At 43.5% G+C, this 16,258-nt stretch overlaps 1 long non-coding RNA gene across 2 annotated transcripts; it reads left to right on the top strand.

The window, feature by feature from the left end:
- The first annotated feature begins 6,598 nt into the window (after positions 1-6,598).
- Positions 6,599-13,939, top strand: LOC308656899. 2 transcript variants are annotated; one of them, XR_014023794.1, is made up of 3 exons: positions 6,599-7,426; positions 12,030-12,201; positions 12,722-13,939. It is a non-coding gene; the product is annotated as an uncharacterized lncRNA (long non-coding RNA). The 2 variants fall into 2 exon arrangements; XR_014023795.1 differs by lacking the exon at positions 12,030-12,201 and adding an exon at positions 10,321-10,392.
- The last annotated feature ends 2,319 nt before the right edge of the window (positions 13,940-16,258 follow it).

Here is a 16,258-nt window from a genome sequence, read left to right as displayed (position 1 = left end):
TGTGTGGTTGTAGAAAGTTGTACCATAAGCTTTGCTATTCAGCTCCCCATTAGCTCCTCATTGATCTGGGAAACAGAAGTTTGTTAGTTTGTTATTTCAGTAAAAAGTAGCACTTTTATTAAAAATAAAAATTAGCAGGGTACATCGGGTGCATGCCTGAAATCCTGGTGGCTTGGTAGGCTGGGGCAGGAGGATCACAAGTTCAAAGCCAGCCTCAGCAATTTAGGAAGACCCTAAGCAACTTAGTAAGACCTGTCTCAAAATAATATATAAAAAGAGCTGGGGATGTGGCTTCGTGTTTGAGTGCCCCTGGGTTCAATTCCCTGTCTAAATAAATAAATAAATAGAAGCAGTAATGACAGAGGACTATTGCTGTAATATGACCAAGCAATGGTTCTCAAGCGATCATGATGATGATGTCCTCTTTTTATTCCTTCACACTCTCAGATCTTTTTTAAAAAATTTTTTTTTAGTTGTTGATGGACCTTTATTTTATTCAGTTATCTATATGCCATGCTGAGACTCGAACCCAGTGCCTCACACATGCAAGACAAGCCCTTTACCACTGAGCCACAACCTCAATCCTCTCAGATCTTATTGAGGATCTCCAACAGGTTTTGCTTATGGGAGTTATAACTGCCAACATCTGGTATGTTAGAGTTTGAAATTGGTGGAAATGTTAAAATATTGATTGATTCATTCATTCATTTACAGATAAACTGTAGTAGCACATAGCATGTCAGCGTAAATAAGACCTTAGTATTAACACTGAAGTTGTTTGGACCTTGTAGGCTCTCACTGAAGGAGAAATGCACCCAGTTAAAGTACCAGTTTAAGCCGGAATATAAGAGAACATTAATAAAAGACAAAACTTAGAAAGCAAATGCTAGTTGCCTTGTCATACCTGATTTGAAATGTTTTAAAATTTATTCAAAGTTTGCTCCATCCTAGTTGGAGAATATTATGCTAAGTGAATTAAGCCAATCCCAGAAACTAAAGGCCAAATGTTTTCTCTGATAAATGAATGGTGATCCATAATGGGGTGTGGGGTATGGGATGAATGGAGGAGGGGGGGAGTGGTATGGGGGTAGGAAAGATGGTGGAATGAGACGGACATCATCAGCTAGGTACATGTACGAATGGTGTGACTCTAATTCATGTACAACCAGAGAAGTGAAAAATTTTGCTCAATTTGTGTACAATGAATCGAAAGACATTTTTCTGTCATGTATAACTAATTAGCACAAATAAATAAATAAATTTTTTAAAAAAAGTTTGCTCCATCCTAATGGGCTTGCTCCCTTGGTTTATTGACTAATGTTTTCATCTGCAATATGAAAGTTTATTTTATTTTCTATACAATCATATCGATAGCAAAATCTCAAGTCTTAGCAATTTCTGTGATTTATGTGTGTATTTATTTATTTTTGGTACCAGGGATTGAACCCAGGGGTGTTCAACCACTAAGCCACATCCCCAGCCCTTTTTATGTTATATTTTGAGGCAGGGTCTTGCTAAGTTGCTTAGGGTCTTGCTAAACTGTTGAACTTGTGATCCTCCTGCCTCAGCCTCCCAAGCCACTGAGATTATAGGTGTGCACCACTGTGCCTGGCCTGAGATTTATTTTGATTTTTATTATAGCCTTGATTATTTAAGGGGGGAGGAAAAAGAACCCAAATTTCTCATATATGAAGGAGCTATTAATTCTTATAATTTTGTTACTTGCTGTGTTCAATTTTTTTCTTTGTTTTTTTCTATTTCATTTGTGGTACTGGGGAATTTAAATAAGTAAATAAATAATAAATCTTTCAGGGTATCTTCTGCACCTAAAACTTTCTTTGAGATTTCCCAGAAGATCCCTGGAAGAAGACAAAGATTTGTTCTTCCTCTTTATAAAAAGAGATGCCAGAAATAATCAGGTTTGGATAGGAAGAGTTGCCAAGGAAGGAAATCTCAGCCATCTCTGGGTTAAATTCTCGTAGGCAAAATGTTATTCACATAAATATTTACAAATCCTGTGCTTTATGGGAAGTACCCAATACAGTGTCACTGCTGCCCACAGTATGTTTTTCCCTCCAAGGAAAACACTTTTGAGCTGGTCCTCCTATGAACTTCCCCACGGGAAGAGATTTCCTGATTTTAGTCCTGGTGATGCTTTGCTTGATGGGACTCGTAAAGACAGTAGAATATTCTCGGCCATGAGTTCAGTCATTCAGAAGGTTGCTAGCTGGTAGCTCAGTGGTAGAGCTCTTGCCTGGCAGGCATGAAGCCCTGGGTTCCATCATCAGAACCTCAAAACAATAGCATAAAGTTTCCTCTTCCCTCTTTATTTATTTTTTGCATTACTGGGTATTAAACACAGGGACGCCCAACCACTGAGTTACACCACAGTCCTCTCTCTCCCTTCCCTCCTTCCTTCCTTCCTTCCTTCCTTTCTTTTTAATTTGAAGACAGGGTCTCTAAGTTGCCAAGGCTGACCTCAAACTTGCCTCTGCTAGGATTACAGTTGGTGCCTGGTTCCTTATTTATTTATTTATTTATTTTAGTTGTCAATGGATCCTTTTTATTTATTTATATGCGGTGCTGAGGATTGAACTCAGGGCCTCACACAGGCCAGGCAAGCACTCTACCACTGAGCCACGACTCCAGCCCCATGGCTCCTCTTTTAATTTGAACCTAGCCTGGCCAAGGTCAATGGGTCTTCAGGGGGAACACACAGCAGACTTAGTGGAAGAGGGAGATCAGTGGACGTCTGGAGGATGACTAGATCCTCCTCCAGACTTACTGAATATTTTTATTTGGTATTCTTTAAAAAAAATATGCCTTGAGAGTGTTATGTGTCTATCTCAAGATTATTTTTCTCCTTTGCACAAATTATGCTCATCTGTTTTTATGAAATAGGTGTAACATTTACTGAATTTTTTTGCAGGTAGACTTAATCATCATATTTAGAGATATTTTGTCTAAATTCTATTCTTTTTGGAATGGTTTTACTATCTTTGTTTTGCATGCCACAGAATCAGCCAGATTTCCTTATCAGTTCCACGATTCCTGGGGTGAGCCTTCATTAAACCTTTCACATTTTTTTTTAAAGAGAGAGAGAGAGAGAGAGAGAGAGAGAGAGAGAGAGAGAATTTTTTAATATTTATTTTTTAGTTTTCAGCCGACATAACATCTTTATTTGTATGTGGTGCTGAGGATCGAACCCGGGCCACACGCATGCCAGGCGAGCGCGCTACCACTTGAGCCACATCTCCAGGCTAAACCTTTCACGTTTTAAAGAAACCAATATAAATTAAGCACAAAGCCAGGCCTGGTGGCCTGAAGCCCTAGCTACTCCAGAGGCTGAGACAGGAAGATTGCTTGAACCCATGAGTTTGAGGTCAGCGTAGGCGACATGGCAAGACCTTGTCTCAAATAAATAAATAGCCACACCCATTATTAAGCCTCTGTCACCTACATCGTCCCCGAGGCTTGCTGTTATTAAGCCACAGACCAGTTGGCATTAGCAACCACAAATATAGTCTCTGAGCTTCGGGAGAAAGGACTCTTCCAGATACTTTAAACAATCGACATTTCCATACGGAGCTGACATCCTTAGACAACTTTCAGACTGACCAGTGGAGTGACTCAGGGTTGCCAGGACTCTTCTCGGCTGCGGGCAGATGTTTCTTGAGCGTCTAACTCAAAGCCAGAAGACTTAGAATTAATTACCTAGGACTGAATGAACTCATGAGGGAAGTTTTATTGTAGCTATTTGTTTGGAATACTGTTGAGTTGTTTTAATGTTCTATTTTCCAGATTTATAAGGAAGGCCTTTGTCTCTCAAGCCATCTGCAATCCATAGCAATTTAGTAGACTCTGCTTTTATAAACTGAAATAAACCATTTAAAACGGATATCTGATTCTCATAGATTTTTTCCAGTACCCTGAAACCCTTATAAAATCTTTTTTTTTTTCCTTTTTTTCTTTTTATCGTTTGGCACCAAGGATTGAACCCAGGGACACTTAACCGCCGAGCCACATCCCCAACCCTTTTGGTATTCTATTTAGAGTCAGGGTCTCACTGAGTTGCTTAGGGCCTTACTAAGGTTCTGAGGCTGGCTTATAAACCTCCTTCCTCAGCCTTCCAAGCCACTGTGATTACAGGCATGCACCATGGTGCCCAGCTTTTCTTTTTTAATCTTGAGATGGGGTCTTACTAAGTTGCTTAGAGCCTTGCTAAGTTGCCCAGGCTGGCCTTGAACTTGTGATCCTCCTGCCTCAGCCTCCTGATTACAGACATGCACCACCACACTTGGCTCTTTTTATGGTAATAGTTAATTGCACAGGTTCACTAAGACTACATGCTCCTTACCAGGAGGAATAGATAGTAGCCATGTCCTCGCCTAGAGTGTGCTGTGTTTGAGAGTGGTGCTCATTAAATCAGGTGTGATGAGACATTTTAAGGAAGGAAGTTGGTACTATGGAGCTAATGCCAACCAACATCTGCAGGAAAACTGGTTTAGGACCTGGCTTACAGGTGTGAAGGAAGGTGATTTCCTGGCTTGCCAGGAGCATTAGGATTTGGGGAGACTTCAGAAAGAGAAGAATCCACTCAAATTTCTGCAACAGGTGAAAAAAATCTGGTGGGACAAGTTTTTGGAGCTGGGTTTCTTAACCTTGGAATAACAAATAGTAGAGGTTTTAGAAATTCCACTGGAGATTCCGCACAAAAACTTTCAAACAAAAGTTAATTTTGTAATTGTTTCCCATGGTCTGGCAGGTCTGGAGATGGGGCTCAGGGATAGAGCACCTGCCTCGAAGGCACAAGGCCCTGGGCTCAATGGAAAAGCTGTATTTCTTTGCAGCTGGGGGCGCAGCTCTGTAGTAGAGCCCGTGTGGGGCCCTGAGTCGATCCCCAGCACCAAAAAGAAAGGAAAAAACTATATGGCTCTAAATTTTGTGAAGCAAATTTAGGAGACTTGTATGACAAATTGACATTCTTGCTGCGTGTATGTAAACAGACAGTCTGAATTGAATGAAACCAGCCTCATTTTGTGTAATCTCAGCTACTCAGGAGGCTGAGGTAGGAGGATCGCAAGTTTAAGGCCAGCCTGGGCAGTTTAATGAGGCCCCATTTCCTAATATAAAACAAAGATTTGGGGATGTGGCTCAGTAGTGGAGAGCCCCTGGGTTCAACCCCCAATAGTTAAAAAAAAAATAGATAAAAAGAACAACTTTAAGATGATCATGATCATGGGTTTGGGGGGGGGGACCTCAGGAACAAATTTGAAGACCTTGATATTTAGTGGCTGTCCTTAACTCAACTGACATCCTCTGCCTTTCATTGTCTTTGAGCTACTTGGCAGGACTGCAAGTTGTAGATAACTGACAAATGATTTTTATTCTTAGAAATGCAATCTGTGTCCAGTAGGAGGCAATTCACCACTGACCAACTTTGCCCTTCGAGCACCTATTTGTAAGTTTATTTCCTTCTCCCTTATCTTATTATAATTGTGGGGTGTTTTGATTTCCCCTTGATCTGGTCATAACACCTTACCAGTTCCCTCATTACTTAATGAACTTCACAAAGCCTTTGACATGACTTCATTTAACAAACATCTGTATCCGAGTCGTAATTCTATTTTCTTTGGAGATGGACGACCCCTTGAATTAAGGGGTAAGATGCTTAGATCAGTGCCTGGCACCCAGTATGGGCTCCATCAATGTTGGCTTTTGTAAGTAAAGGATGAAATCATGGTGCCCATTTTACAGATGAGAAAAGTGAGGTGAAGAGAAGATAAGCAAAGTAGCTTACGCTTGTCAGAGATGCAGCAGCACGGAAAAGTCGAGTCTGTCTTCAGAGCTCCTGTTTTCTTGCCTCTACTCCTTTCCTACCCACAGACCTCTCTGGCTGTGCTCTGCTAACTCCTAGTCATTCTTTTGTTTCATCTCGGAGTCTTTCTGGATTCTTCTCCGCTAGGTTAGAGCCCCAACCTTTGAGTCTTTCCCTGTCAAGCTCATAAGGCAAACATGTGGCAACTGTCAATTTCCACATCTAAACCTTGAGCCCCACAGGACCAGAGGTGGAGACTGGCTGGATGGCCAAGCACAGAGCCCACCACGGGACAGGCAGCAAGCACAAGTGCCAGAGGAGAGGCCTCCCAGAAGCGCCATGTCCCTCCTGGCCTCAGCAGCAGGATGCTTTGCAGAAGTGACTCCAGCCTCTGCTCCCTGTCCTCCCATGGCCCGACCCTCCCAGGGCTCCCAACAGCCCTAGGGACTATCGAGCCGCCTTGAGAGGATGCCCAGAGCCACTCATCTCCCATGACTTGACTTTCTATTTTGTTTTGGGTTTTTTCCAAATCAAATTCCAGAAATCCAGGTTTAAAAATAACCGAGAAATGCAATCTTCTCTACCAAGCCGCTTGGCAAAAACACACCCTCAACAAAGACCAGTGTGCGGTCTCCCTTCACACTTACTCAGTTTCAGCTGCCAGCTCAGCTCTGTTTGGGGTGGGGACAGAAGGGGAGGCTGGACTCCGGGGGGGGGGGGGGGGGGGGGGGCTGAGGACACATGGACCCAGGAGCCGGCTGGAGGGCGGCCGGGCTTTGCAGCCCCCGCCCTGGTGGGAAGACAGCTGCGTGGAGGACCGGTCTCCCTGGAGCCCTGGCTCACTGGTCTCCAGCCCTGGATCGGGCAGGAGATCAAAGCGGCCCTGGAAACCGTTCTCCATTAGTAATCCAGAATCCATTCTCCTCCCCAGGGGGGACTGGGGCCTCTCTCCAGCCTGCTTTTCCCCATCATTACCCAGGGAACTGGCGGGGCACAGGGAGCAGGTTTACACTGTTACCCAACAAACCACCTCGGATGCCCCGCCCTCTTCTACAGGGTCTATTTTTTAACCTGTCATCTTTTTTTTTTTTTTTTTTTAATGCCCGTTTTGAGGGCGAGAAAAATGTGTGATGGAAGAGAGGAAATTCAGGACCAGAGAAGGGCCTGGAAAACTGTCAAATTTTATATTTCCTCCTCCTTTGAATCAGCACTGAACCCCTCAATGGGGTTTTCCTGCATGTGCTTGTATAACTCCCTTTTAAAACAATTTTTGCTGTTTTTTCCTTTCCCTGCCCCTGGGCTGAGTTATTCCAACGGACTACTTTCCACCTCAAAGGAAAGTAGTGGACAGGAAAAAGTGGTCGTGTGGTCTGTTGGCTGCAGCTCCCAGCAGAGCCAGGAGGCTTCAGTTCTATTCTGAGCCTTTTGAGAACAGGACGGGGAGAGAACCCAAGCCCTGCCCTTTTACGGGAGTTCTAGGGACCCCATGCCAACAGGAGGAAGTTACCTACGCAGATCAAAAGGGGACCAGGAAGTCACATTTATGAAACACCTCCAAAGTGCCAGGCCCTGACCGACGGACTCACTGAGTCCTCAAAACTTCATGAGGTATGTTTGTGACTTTTGTGTTACAGATGAGGAGACTCAGCTCAGAGAGGGGCCGTGACTCGTTCCAGGTAGCACAGCTTGTGGGTGGCAGAGCTGGGAACAGAGATGGATTCTTGCTTTTGGGTCAGAGCTGTTTCTCTGTGACATGCCGCCTCCCAATTGCCCTTTATTTATTGGCTTAATCAACTTACTGAGCTCCTAACTGTGCTACCTCCTGTTCTAGGTGCTAGGAACACAGCAGAGAGCAAAATAAAGATTCCTTTCTTTATGGAGCTTATATTCAAGTTGGAGGTGGATGAAAGGAGGGAGAGAAAAAATAAACATCATAATTAAGTATATTATATAACATTCTCGAATGCCTTACATGCTAAGGACAAATGAAAACTTAGAACAGGGTAAGGGGACCAGGAGGGCTGGAAATAGCAGTTATATGTTTAAATTGGGTAATCAGAGTAGGCCTCATGGGGGAGGTGACATCTGCCTGAAGACTTCAAAGAGATGTGAGAGTCAGAGAGGCTGATATTGGAGGGAAGATTAATGTCAAAGGAACATTAAGTGAGTGCAAAGGCCCCAGTGTAGAAGCTTGCCTGGCATACTCAAGGAATAGCAAGGAGGCGGATATGCCTGTAGCCGAGTGAGCAAAGAGTTGGCACATAGAAAACAGACACTCAGCTGGGCACGGTGGTGCACACCTGTAATCCCAGCAGCTCGGGAGTCTGAGGCAGGAGGATCACAAGTTAGAGGCCAGCCTTAGCAATTCGATGAGGCCGTACATAAACAACTTGGCCTGTCTTAAAATAAAAAGGGCCAGAGATGTAGCTTGGTGGTAAAGCACCCCTGGGTTCAATCCCCAGCCCCACTTCCTTCCCAAAAAAGAATGTTGAGAATGAGTTGCAGGGAGGAATGGGAGGGTCTTAGCAGTTGCCAGGTGATGGGTAATAGTGGCTGAGAGCAGGTTGGGAGGAGTGGAGGGGGTGAGCAGTGGTCAAATTTGGATTTATTCTAAAAGCAGAGTGATAGGATTTCCTGATGGATCGTCATGGGTGTGAGGCCCTTTGTGAAGCTCTGAGGTTTACACTGGGCAGCTGGAAGAGGAAGGCTTTGGGTGGGGCAGGTCTAGGGGTGGGGGAAAGCTCAGGAACTTGTTCTAGGGCACAGTGACTTTTAGATGTACTAGTTCTCCCATCCAGAGCCAAGTACTGCACCTCCAGAAACATGACCGAAGAGGCCCCCTCCTGCTGGAACTGACTCCAACAAACTGGCCAATTCCAGAGCTCCCTCTGCACGCCTTCCCCTTTGTACACTTGAATGGGGGAAAAAGTTACATTATTTAAATCAACTGACTTCTGACTGCGATTGAGCATTGCCTTCGGTTGTGAATGTAGGCAACAAAACCCAGTGAAAGCCAGGCATGATGGCGCACGCCTGTAATCCCAGCTGCTCAGGAGGCTGAGGTAGGAGGGATTTCGAGTTCAAAGCTAGCCTCAGCAGTTTAGTGAGCTGCTAAACAACTCTGTCTCTAAATAAATTACAAAACAGGGCTGGGGATGTGGCTCAAGTGCCCCTGAGTTCAATCCCTGGTACTCTTCTTCCAAAAGAAAAAGAAAACCCAGGGGACTTAGCAGGACCAGCTACTATCACCCATAGGAACCTCCAATAGTTCATTCACATGACAGGCACTGTAGGCTGTCCCCCAATGTCTTATCCTCATTAGTTCTTTGAATTTACTGTAGTTAATGAACCTGCCACAGGTCTTATTATTATTTTTTAATCTTTTATTGATTTTATTTTTTAAATACAAGACAGCAGTGGAATGCATTACAATTCTTATTATACATATAGAGCACCATTTTTCATATCTCTGTATATAAAGTATGTTCATACCAATTCATGCCTTTATACATCATGTACTTAGGTTTTTTTGCATTACAATTCTTAATACACATATATACCACAATTTTTCATATAAAGTATGAAATTTTTCATATAAAGTTTGTATATAAAGTATGTTGACACCCAATTCAAGTCTTCATACATGTATTTTGCATTTTTTTTTAAATATTTATTTATTTTTTCTTAGTTCTCAGCAGACACAACATCTTTGTTTGTATGTGGTGCTGAGGATCGAACCCGGGCCGCACGCACGCCAGGCGAGCGCGCTACCGCTTGAGCCACATCCCCAGCCCCATACATGTATTTTGTATAATGATGTCCATCACATTCCACCATCCTTGCTAATCCCCTGCCCCCTCCCTTTCCCTCCCACTCCTCTGCCCTATCTAGAGTTCGTCTATCCCTCCCATGTTCCCCTTCCCTACCCCACTATGAGTCAGCCTCCTTATATCAAAGAAAACATTTGGCATTTGATTTTTTTGGGATTAGCTAAATTCACTTAGCATTATCTTCTCCAATGCCATCCATCTACCTACAAATGCCATGGTTTTGTTCTTTTTCAATGCTGAGTAAAATTCCATTGTGTATAAATGCCACTTTTTTTTTATCCATTCATCCACTGAAGGACATCTAGGTTGGCTCCACAGTTTAGCTATTGTGAATTGTGCTACAATAAACATTGATGTGGGGCTGGGGATGTGGCTCAAGCGGTTGCAGGCTCTCCTGGCATGCGTGTGGCCCGGGTTCGATCCTCAGTACCACACACAAACAAAGATGTTGTGTCCGCCGATAACTAAAAATAAATATTAAAAAAAAAAATTATCTCTCTCTCTCTCTTCTCTCTCTCTCTCTTTAAAAAAATAAAAAATAAACATTGATGTGGCTGTGTCCCTGTTGTATGCTGTTTTTAAGTCTAGGTCTTATTATTTAATGCATTATAAGTACTATGTCATAAATTTGAATTAAATTTTTCTTTGGTAATGGTATTTCATTATCTTCAGCTTCCCTTCTAAGATTGTTTTCCTGAGAAAGGCTTCATCAGCTTCCCAGATTTCTAAAGAGCTGTGATACAAGTGAGTCAAGACCCCTGATCTAAGCTAAATATCTGTAATGTGATGGAGGGGAAAAGTCACTAAAAGGTCTTGATTCATGTCAGGAACTTTTATGTACATTGCCTCATTTACTCCTTAAAATTGCAAGATGAATACTATTATTATTCCCAAGTTACAATTAAGGAAATTCAGACTCACAGGAGTGAAGTTCATCTAGCCAGTGAGTGGAAAACCAGGTGTTCAAACCCAGTCTCTGTTATCTCACAAAATCAAACTGGGTCATATGTCACAACCTAAATGCCAGCCATTGTTATACCAGATTCGTGGGACCCCAATAGCTCTCCAGGAGCTGAATCCGATGCAATCACACAAGAGTCTTTATTGCAAGCTCAAGTTTCTCACCATCAGCTCTGCCCCTCTGTATTTGCACAGTATTGTAGCCAGGTGAATCTGTCCACTTGGTATTAGTTGAGAGTCCAGAGGCTGGAACTAGATCCTTGAGATGCAAATCCTTAGGTCTATTCCTTAATTTTCCTGTGCCTTAGTTTCCTTGTCTATAACATAGGCATGGTGGTGATAAGAACAAGAATATTATGGGGTAGCAAGTGTAAGTGTACAATGCTTAGAACCATGCCTGGAACATAGAAGGCATTGGCCTCATAAGCATTTTTTAAAAATATTTATTTTTTAGTTATGGGTGGACACAATATCTTTATTTTATTTTTATGTGGTGCTGAGGATCGAACCCGGTGCCTCATGCATGGTAGGTGAGCACTCTACCTCTGAGCCACAACCTAGCCCCAGCATTTATTTTTATTGAGAGCTCTGACTCTAGGGAGAAACAGTTTGGATTTTAATTTCAGCATAACTTCTTACTAGCTATGTGATCTTGGGCAACTCACTTAACCTCTCTGACTTCACTTTCACATATGTAAGTGAGAATCATATTGGCTTCCTCCAAAGGTGGTTTTAGGTATCAAGTGAGATCATGACTATAAGTATTTAGTTACTTGTTGACAGAAACAAGTGATTCCTAAAAGACACACGCTTGGTGTGAACATTTCCTATTATTAATAGGTCTATTATTATCTATTTCTCTCTTTTCTATGCCTCGATTTCCCCAGTTCTTATCCTTCTCTCTGCTACCTCTCCTGCCCTTGATTCCTTACTCTTAGGGATTTTGTGGAATGTCCCCAGACTTTATTGGTCTGGGGATAGTTCAGTGGTAGGGCACTTGCCTAACATATTCAAGGCCCTGAGTTTGATCCCTGGCACCGCAGAAGAAAAAAAAAAAGTTAAAAATCAGAAATGTATTACCCAAATATTTATTGAGCTCTTACTACTTGCCAGATACATTCTGGGCATCTTGAGCAGCCTGCACAGAGCTGACCTTTTAAACATCAGACATTCTGCGTCACATAAGGTCCCCTTTACTGATTAAGAGGGAATCAAGTGACTATTTGACAATGACTTCTTATCAGCACGTTGGTGAGGTCACACTCTGTTGGTGGCTCATCCCCTTCAGCCACTCATTGTCTTTCTCTTGCTGATGACCTCCAGCTAGAGCCTCCCCATTCCAAAGTCTAAAACTCTCCAACACCTGCCACACACACCCACCAGGCTGCTCCTCTCATGTCCCCTTTCCGCTCCCCTAACAGTGCACCGTGATGGCCTGCTGGGGGCTGCTGAGACTCCACAAGCCACCAGCAACGGACAGGATCTTCATTGCTGGCTAGTTGGCAAGTGATCCAGCCTCAAAATCCAATTTGCTTCCTAAGATCCCTTCTAGTGATCTTGTTTGAGAAATTCTCAAGATTTCAGTACCTCTAGGTGGGTGACTTCCCTATTAGTAAATCTAGTCCTAAATTCTCTTATGAATGCCAGTGACCTTTTTTTTTTTTTTAAGACTTTATCTTTTTTTAGAGCAGTAACTGTTTCACAGCAAAATTGACAGGAAGGTACAAGGCTGTCCCCTAGAAAACCCCTGGCCTTCACATGCATGGCCTCCCTCAGTATCATGCCCTATCAGAATGGTACATTTGCTACAGCAATGAATCTGTACTGACTCATGGCCATCACCCAGAGTCCAAAGTTTATGTGATGATGGGGATCGAACCCAGTGCCTCACGCATGCTAGGCAAGTGCTCTACCACTGAGCTACAGCCCAAGCCCAAAGATTCACTCTTGATGTTGTATTTTATAGATTTAGATGAATATATGTACCACTATGATATTATACAGAGTATTTTCACTGGCTCCCAAATTCTCCATGGTCTACCTACTCACCCGTCTTTTCTCCCAACTCCTGGCAACCACTAATCTTTTGTCTCTTTGGTTTTGTCTTTCCCAGAACGTCAAGTAGTTGAAGTCCTACAGTGTGCAACCTCTTTAGATGGGCTTCTTTCATCTAGTGATCACGCCTAAGCTTCCTGTGTTCAGGTTCAGTCTGAAACTGAAGTGTCTGAGCTCCAGCATGAACAGGCCTGTCGTGAATATTCTGCACAAAGGGAGGAGTACCCTACACAGCACCCTTTCACATCTGTAAACTAAGTTGAGGGAACTGCAATTGCCTTTTCTTTCACAGATTAAGGATTTGAGCCGAGCGCAGTGGCACACGCCTGTAATCCCAGTGGCTCTGGAGGCTGACGCAGGAGGATCACAAGTTCAAAGCCAGCCTCAGCAATTTAGCAAGACTCTAAACAACTCAGCAAAATCCTCTCCCTAAATAAAATATAAAAAGGGCTGGGGATGTGGCTCAGTGACTAAGCACCCCTGGAATCAATCCCTGGGACCAAAAAGAGAGAAAAAAAAAAAGAATTTGAAGCAAAACATCAAATGAGCAAGCACTTTACAGTTTACAAATGCCCAGAATTCAGACTGGTGGTGGTGGGGGCGGGGAGCGGCTTAACTTTTTTTTTTTTTTTTTGTACTAGAGACTGAACCCAGGGACATCCTCAGCCCATTTTACTCTTTGTTTTGAGACAGGATCTCACTAAGTTTCCCAGGCTGGCCTTGAACTTGCTGTCCTCCTGTCTCAGCCTCTGGGGTCACAGGTATGCGCCACCAGCTCATTCTTACTCAGTTCCTCAAGTGGGCAATGGAGGAGGTTGCCCATCCACCGCGATCCCTTTCAGTGACCTGAGCAGCATATTTAAGCAGTGCAGGGACAAGATTTAAAGTCACCACAAGCATCCCCAGTCTGTCTCTGGAGTCCTTCCAGACCACCTCCTTGTTTTTCCACCCTGCTACTCCTTGTTCATAAATTTCTTGGTTCTCAACTCTCTTTGTTTTGGCTGCGTACCACAGTCTCTCTCCTCCACCCATCCCTCTGCTGGATGGTCTGCCGGCCTTGACTCGTTCTTCTGGCTTTCAACAACCACACCGATCCAAGTCACTGCTTTTGGTCTTTGTCCTTTGATCCTCCACACTGCTCCCAAAGGGAAAAAGCAGCCCATCTGTGGGATCCACCAGATGTGTCCCATCTCACCAGGACCATGAGGGTCACCATGGTGGTCTGCCAGTTTCAAGATAGTAGAATAAAAGTGTTTTTGCTTCCATTAAAAAAAAACACCTCCAAAATGCTGGGGATGTGATTCAGAGTGCTTGCCCAGCATGTGTGAGGTCCTGGGTTCAATTCCCAGCATTGGAATTGAACCTCCAAACAAGTAGAACAAGAAATGAAAGCAGAAGAACTGCATATGCAGTGCATGGTGACACACGCCTGTAATTCCAGCTACTTAGGAGGCTGAGGCAGGAGGATGACAAGTTCAAGGCCAGCCTCAGCAAATTAGTGACGCTGTCCTGAAATAAAACAAAAAGGGCTGGGAATGAAGCTCAGTGGCAGAGTACATGACTAGTGTGTGAGGTCCTGGGTTCCATCCCCAGCAATACACACACTCCCACACAAATGGAGGTGGGTGGGGAACTGTATAGAAAACCAGTAGACAACAGTAGCCCCTACTGGAAGTGGAGTGTACAGGGCAAAGCCTCCCAGCTGTTTCTGATGATGGTAGCCATTAGGGTACTCACTGAGAAGCCTCAAGATTAGACTTTAAAGACAGGATTCTTCTTCTTCTTCTTTTTTTTTTTTTTTGGTACTAGGGATTGAACTCAGGTCCTTGTGCATGCAAGGCAAGCACTCTACCAACTGAGCTGTATCCCCAGCCTCAGGATTCATTTTATGTTTCTTTAGGATTTTTCTGCTTCCTCCACCATCTCCTCTTCCTTTTCCTTCTCTTCTCACATTTTTATCCCCAGAGCTTAGCATAGGACTTGGCCAATCAACTCCTCCTTAAGCGTTTGTTGAATGAATAACACTGTTTTATTGATATCATATAACACTTACCAGCACATGAAGACATTATTAATAGAGGGAACTGTAAAATGTTTACTACATTGCTAAGCAAAGCTTCCATTCCTTCTATTGGAGAGCGGGCCCTTCTAAACCCATAGTCTAAGGAACAGATTTCTTAGCAATACCTTTGCCCTGATATTTAGCATTTTGTTTCTTTGAGTATTTATTAACATATATTTTTATATACAGATATATGTGTTGTGTGTGTACACATGTTTTTTTGGGGGGGATGGTGGTGCTGGGGATGGAACCCAGAGCCTCACACGTGCTAGGCAAGGGCTCTACCACTGAACTAAACCCCCAGCCCAAGCTATATTTTTAAATTCACAAAATCTGCTCTTTCATTAGCTCAGTTTTAGTCTTTCATTATTTTAACATGAACTTGGTTCCCATGGAGGTCAGGACTTGATAATTACATTCAGCCTTTTGCAATTATTGGTAAGGAACCAGGTAACAGCACTGACATTTAATATTTAATTGTTTTTGATCAGCATTAATTAGTCACAGATGCACACCAGATTCCCATTTAATTAAATACTCTTGGGAACATATTGTGGGCTCAGGGATTCTAACCACATCAAAAACTAAACGTTCAACTTTAAAAGTTGGGCCCTGGAGACTCAGGCATGCATGGAGAGGAAATTCCAGATGTCTAGCATTCCCTCTTCCCTCAGAAACAAATCTCCGACTTCTAGGTCCCTAAGACCTAAAAGCTTAGTGTCTCTTCTGGGAACTTGCAAGCTGCAGTCATCTCCTGGGTCTTGAATCACTGGTTTTGCCCTCTCCATTCCACCGCTCTCCTCCCAGGCAAACATGACTAATTTCTCCCACCCTAAAAAACTCACTACTGGCCCCACCTTGTCTCAAGCTATTGCCCCTTTTCTTTGTCCCTCTTTTGGAGAAAAACTCAGAAAGATGTGTGCACTTGCTGTGGACGGTCCCTCTCATCCTAGCCTTGCTCAAATCCGCTGTCCTTAGGTTTTGACCACTTCATAGAAACCATCCTTGTCAAAGTCACCAACATTACTGACTAATGCCAAACGCAGCGGTCCACTTTCCATGCTCACTTATTTGACTCTCTTAATGATGCCCTTTTCTTGGAATGCTTTCTTCATTTGGTTTCATTCCATGAAACCATCTTGTTGGTTTTCCTCCCAGTCAAGGTCCTTCCTTCTCATTCTCCTTTGCCAGCTCATCCTCATCTCCCAGCCTGTAAATGTTAGACTGCCATAAGGCAGGTCCTTGGTTTCCCTCTCTTCCTTTACATTCATTCTTTGGGGGATCTTTTTTGGCAGGGAGACATGAGGGGTACCAGGAATCAAACTCAGGGGCACTCGACCACTGAGCCACACCCCCAGCCCTATTTTGCATTTTATTTAGAGACAGGGTCTCACTGAAGTTGCTTAGCACCTCGCTTTTGCTGAGGCTGGCTTTGAACTCTCAGTCTTCCTGTCTCAGCCTCCCAATCCCTGAGACTAGAGGGGTCAAACACCATGCCCAGCTCTTTAGGGGATCTTAGCAAAGCATATACAA

The sequence above is a fragment of the Spermophilus citellus genome (genome assembly GCF_964194105.1).
Source record: "Spermophilus citellus genome assembly, chromosome: 9".
Classification (NCBI taxonomy): Eukaryota; Metazoa; Chordata; class Mammalia; order Rodentia; family Sciuridae; genus Spermophilus; species Spermophilus citellus.
The sequence above is the reverse complement of the archived record's forward strand: the minus strand, read 5'-3'. Positions and strand labels throughout refer to the sequence as shown.